This window comes from Condylura cristata, unplaced genomic scaffold, assembly GCF_000260355.1.
Source record: "Condylura cristata isolate star-nosed mole 26May11 unplaced genomic scaffold, ConCri1.0 scaffold00013, whole genome shotgun sequence".
Classification (NCBI taxonomy): Eukaryota; Metazoa; Chordata; class Mammalia; order Eulipotyphla; family Talpidae; genus Condylura; species Condylura cristata.
In genome coordinates this window covers 40,036,324-40,042,660 of record NW_004567114.1, presented here as the reverse complement: position 1 = coordinate 40,042,660, position 6,337 = coordinate 40,036,324, and positions in this window count along the sequence as shown.

Below are 6,337 nucleotides of genomic sequence, written 5' to 3'. Positions count from 1 at the left end.
TTTAATGAAAATTATGTATGTTGGCTTTATAAACTATATATTAAAAGAATTGGGGGCCCTCCCTGGTGGCGCAGCGGGTTAAAGCCCTTCACTGAGAAGCTAAAGCCACTTCCACATGAGTTCGATTCCCGCCTGCCCCGGAGGTGACCACATGGCGTGGCAGACTCTCCTGACCCGCCCATTGCTACCCTCAGCAGTGTACCTCATAGATCTGCCTGTTCTGCTCCCCACTCTGTCTCTGGTGAAGCCTCTCACCGCCCCTGAGCCTCTGGCCTGTACCCCAGTTCTGTATGCACAAATAAATAAATCTTTAAAAAAAAAAGAATTGGGGGGTATTCCTTATTGGTAATCATGTCAGACTGATATTATTTTTAGAGGTCAAACATTCAGACTTTCTGTAACAACTCTATGTTGCAAAAATCAAAAGTAAACTCAAATATAAGCCACATATATAAGAACAAAAATATTTTATTAGCCATACTATAAAAACTCGAAAGAAGCAGTGGTGTTCAACCTTAATTATACATTATATTTAACTACCATATCCCATACTTGCCATTTTGAAATAGTTTACACTGATTTACTTTCTATTTATTGATTTGTTTTAAGATTTATTTACCTATTTATACAAAAACTGGGGTACAGGGCAGAGGCATTGGGGGTGGGAGGATTCACCAAAGGCAGAGTGGGTAGCAGAAGAGGCAGATAGACCAAAATACACTGCTGAAGGGAGCAGCAGGTGGGTCAGGAGAGGTCTGACGTGCTGTGTGGGTCAGCCCCTGGTAGGGGATGGAACTCAAGCTGTGGTGGCTTCAGAGAGCTCCACAGTGCTGTGTTCTAATTCATGGCACCACCACGAGAGCCCTGTTTTATTTTTTAATATAAACAATTTAAATTAGAAAAATCCACTTTTCAATGTGACTCACCATATTTCAAATGTTCCATAGATATTCTGGGCTAGTAGTTACCAAATTCGATATCAAATGGCCTTCAGTCTTAGTTATTACTGTTAGTAATGATTTACAAATAATTAGCAATGATCAGTGAGTCCAGGCATTATTTTAGTATCCATTGAAGTTCTTCCATTTCATTTCACTCAATATGTTAAGTTACTTCTCTTAAATCCAGACGTCATTAAGAAGTTGAAGAATCTAACTACTGCATTGTCTCTTATTGTTTCCAATTTACTATATTTTATATTTTCTTTAAAATTAGAGTAATATACTGATTATTTGAGCCAATTTAATATTTTTTCATAAATAATGTGAATTTGAGTCATTCTAGTGTCTTTATATTTCCACAAATGTAAATTGAACTTTAGAACAAAGGTGTTACAGGGTTTAGAATCACTGACCTACAAGAATACAGAAATGGTGGTTTTCTTCTGTTGGTGTAAGGAAAAACAAACCATATTTTACTGGATTTTAAAGAAAGAATTGTGCTGATTGATTTCCAGCCTAGTTAAACTGCTATTCCAGCTCAAACCTGTGAACACAGCAAAACCTTACTGATATTACTCTGACTTTTTACCTCCATTTGATCCTTTAATGTTTTCACCTCTTTTCATCATTTCTGTCCATCTCACATTTTTTCCTAAGCACATTATATATATGTGTCTTCTAATTAAGCGGTCTGAAACATAAAGTGATTAAAATCTTCAAAAACAGAAAAAGCACAAGAAATGGATTTATAATCTTGATTATGAAATGATCAGGCAAAATATATTCAGCATTTTAGTTATTATGTTAAGAACTTAATATTCATTAGTTGACATCTCAAAGCTCTCTTGAACATGTGATTGCTTCCCTCTAACAATTGAGGAAGTTGATATTTGCCTTAGGTCAAATCAGTACTAAGTAGTTGAGATGCAAATTGCACTCCTATCTTCAATTGTCCCAATTTTTTTTTTTATCCTAAGCACTATGTTACATTGTCATATAAGGAAAGAGAAGTATGTTTTAGCAGGTGAACCGCAGGTGAACCAGAGATCCATATTAACAAATCTCTGTAGATAGTAGGGGAAGATGATTACAATTGTATGTTATGTAACTTTTACTTTAGCCTTTTGTTTTAATCTAATAAACCATTGCTGGCAGCTCTCAAATGAACAACACAGATGCATTTATGTAACAGTGCCCCATGACCAAAAGATTATGTGTTGTTTCACTATCTATTCTGTTCTACAATATTAGGTTTGTGCTAGTCATACAGCTGTTGCTAAATAGAGACTCCCCAGAACTGTCGGAGTTAATATTAGCTCCAATCATTCTGTTGCCTTGTGGAGTATTAGAGCTTGACAGGGCTGTAGTTACATCTCAAAGGAAAAGCTGAGTTACATCTCAGATCAAACACACTGCTTACTCTGGTCCTGCATAACTTGCCATGTCTGTTTTCCTTTGCTTTGGTATATGGAGCCATTTGCCTGTGACATTTTAAAACTTGCTCATAAACTTCAAAGTTAAATTTGTTTTTCTTTAGATCACTTGGACCAACTTGCACTAAGTGAAGAATAGGATTTTCTCCCTTAAAATATGCATCCTGTAAAAGAGGGCACACTATGTTCTTGATAGGACCAATTCAATTTTAATAGTCTGCTTATTTTTTTTTTTTAATTGGCCTTCATTTTAAAGGATAGTCATTGTCATACATTGAGGGATTTTTCTAAAGAATTCTTTGATGGAATGTTAGGCTACATTTACCAATCATTAAGTGAATGAGTGCTTCACACTAATATATCTTTAACATTTATAAGAATTTGAGAGTGGAAAACTGAAACTATGTGTTGCATAAACAGTACAGAATAAAAAAAAAGTAACATGTTTTCTTAAAGTGATAAATTTCCTTAAAGTAGAACCTACTATTTTCCTCACACTTTGACATGTAGTGCAAGCATCCATAGTTAACATAGAAATGTAAAAATAAAGTGATTTTTCAAGGCAAGAATACAAAAATAAAATAAAACAAGAACTTTATATTTTATAATTAATTTCAAATTCACCAGTGATATATTCCATAGTGGAACTTTATGGTTATAATTTTTGAATTCTTTGAAAGTGAAAGTGCTCAAATTATTGCAAAGAAGAGAGATTTTCAGTATGAACTTTTTCAGATAAAATAGTTTATTCTCCTACTTTATAATATAAATACTCTGAGAAAAGTAATCTATTTAATCTATTTTTCTAATGTGTCCTTATATTGTAACAGGGTGGTCCCTAGGAAAAGGGGAAGTTCCAGGTTCTCTACCCCACCCAGGAGGGTGGAGCTGAGCAGAGAAAAAGAGAAGAGAAGGAAGCAGGATGGAGAGCAAGAAGGAGACCTGAGGAAGCCACATGGAGCAGCAAGCATGTGAGGAAGAAACCGTGTTTGTTCCTGACCCTGGACTGGTTAAAGCAGTTACCTGTAGGGAGGTGACTATGGCAGTGTTTATATTGGTTTTGATTTTGCTCTTTTGCTCTCAGACTTGTCTGGCCATTTCTGACCCTTTTCCATGGGTCCCGGCCAGAAGGTGCTTTAGTCTGTGGCAGGCTTTCAGGCCGTGCTTTGGAACAATCCCTTCTGGGTGGACTTTTGCTCACAAGGGGATGGGTAACTTCAGGTGTTTGATTTAGACATTATATTCTTTGTCTTCTGTATTGTATACTCACAGTATTAAAGTCCCTTTTCATTAAAGTTTTATATGTTTTGTCTTGTTGCGGTGGATGGCAGAACTCACTTAGAGCAGGCAGGTTTGGGGCATCAGGGTTGACTCTCTCTCCTTGTCCTGTAATAGATTTGGGGAGCCCTATAACAATATTAGTTTATCTAATATATGTGATTTAATTTCACTTAACTAAAGTACAAAAGAGAAGGCAGCGTGTTTTTCTCCAATCTTCTATTTTTATTGAAATAATATGTTTTTAGAAAACTCTGATTCAGAAACATGGAATCAGCTTACCTTGGATAGCTAGGAGAAGTTGGTATTTTATATCTGCACTCTTTTTTGCCTTATTTGTTCTCTTACTTGCTAGTGCTCTTTTTATTTTCCTTTCACGAGTGGAGCAAATTAAGACCATAAAACATCTTACATGCTCAGTATATTAGTAATGTAGCATCAATTCTTTTGTCAGATAAAAGCAGAATTTCCTGGTCTTTTTATTGTGAAGCATTTAGGTTTTCTTTTTTTCCTTTTCATCAAAGTTCTTTCTTGTGACTTTCTCAACACAATGCTTTGGTTTCAGTTGCCCGGAATCCCCTGTTTGTTAGACATTTTAGATTAACTATTCCCACTGCTCTCTTGTAAGCTAGAACTAAATAAAAAACCAAAACAAACAAACAAACCAAAAACCAGTACTTTACTCCAGAGATCAGCCTCCTCATTCTCTGAATGTGAATTAGGCTCCAGTAAGCAGAAGCAAATATATTCTACATATGAATGAAATCAGCCTCATTTTATCCACTTGCTATCCGAACAGAGCTTGATAGCAGCTTGATATTTGATAACTATACCACAGGATTCTCTAGAGAAAGGAAAAGAGAAAGCATAGGGTATTTCCTTTCATATCAGTGTTCTTTGCATCTGGAAATACAGTCATTAGAGTCTTTAAATTTAACCAGGTAGTGAACCAATTCCCAAAATCAGATAACCAAGAAAAAGCTTCCTGAAAACCTCCATGCCATTTCCCATAGGGACTAAACTAATTTAAAAATTTCATTTTCTTACTCTTTTTGTTGTGGGCCATTCTCAGAGATGTGAAGTTGTATTTCATTGTGCTATTAATTTGCATTTTTCTGATGTTGTGTGATGATGAACATTTTCTATCTGCTTGTTGGTCATCTGTATGTCTTCTTTGGGGAAGTATGCATTTAGCTGTGCTGCTCTTTTCTTGATCAGGTTAGTTGCATTCTTGTTGAGTTGCATGTATTCTTTAGGTCTTGGATATTTGCCTCTTGTTGGATATATGGTGTGCATCTATTTTCTCTCATTCAGTGTTGTGTCTTTTATTTCTGTATCAGTTTCTTTATTCTTTCTCAGATTTTTAGGTTGATGTAGAACTGTTTTTTACTTTTGTTTCCCTTGCCTTTGTATTTAAGTCCCCAAAGGCATCTCTTAAGTTCGTGTTGTGAAATGCTTTGCCAATGTTTTCTTCTATGTAGTTTGTAGTTTCATATCCATGGTGTCTTCAGATATAGTGAGCTAGCAACTCATACTGAAATTTCTATATGGAGAATGTAAAAACACTATTATAAAGGGATATATTTAATCCTATTTCATTTGCATCCTTATTTGCTAACCAAGGTGTATCCCAAACAGATGGCAGATTTAGAAATAGGTGATACAAGGCCCTCTCTAGTGGCACGAGGGGTTAAATTACAGTCAGCACCATCTGCAGCCACTGTAGCACCAGTTTGATTTCTAGCTAGGGAGTTGAACCACATGGCACAGCAGACCTCTTCTGTCTCACCTCCTGCTCTCTTCAACTGTGTATTTTAGTAATCTGCCTGCTCTGCTCCCCACTCTGTCTCTGGTGAATCTTTTCACTCCCCCAGTCCAAGACACCTCTGGCCTAAACCCCAAGTCTTTTTTGCATAAATAATTCTTAAAAATATAAATAAAAATGTGTGATACATACACATACACATGCAAAAACACACAATGGGATACTAGTCAGCTATAAGAAAAAAGAAAGATGAAATCTTGTGATTTGGGATAACATGGTTGAAAATGATAGAGATTATAGGTGATGAGTGTAGTATACTAACCTGTATTTTAGGAGGTGTGGACTTACACCTCTAATCATATACAGTGTTATATCCAATGTTACCACAATAAAAAATAATGTAATAAAAAGTATTAACAGAAAAACTCACCAAAGCATTATTTAAGGGGTATCAATTAATTAGAAAACTGAATATTACTTGTTCAATGTATTTTTAAATTTTCTTAAAAGATTTATTTATTTATACATACAGAACTGGGGTACAGGCCAGAGGTGCAGGGACGGTGACAGGATTCACCATACAAAAAGCGGGGAGCAGAACAGGCAGATAGATGAAGTTCTCTGCTGAGGGGAGCAACCAGCACGTTAGGAGAGGTCAACACACTATATGGATCACCTCCAGGGCAGGAGGGGATGGACCTTATGCGGAAGTGGCTTTAGATTCTTAGATTCTTTAGATTCTTTAACCCTCTGAGCCACCAGGGAGGACCAGTTTAATGTATTTTTGATTACTAACAAAGTTGGATAGAATTTAAATCTTTATATTTAGGTAAAAAGAAAACTTCATCCTTAAGATTCTATTCCTCTGTAGCCACGATAGATGAGACAAAATTCTGTAACATTCATGGTTTTCTGGAGAA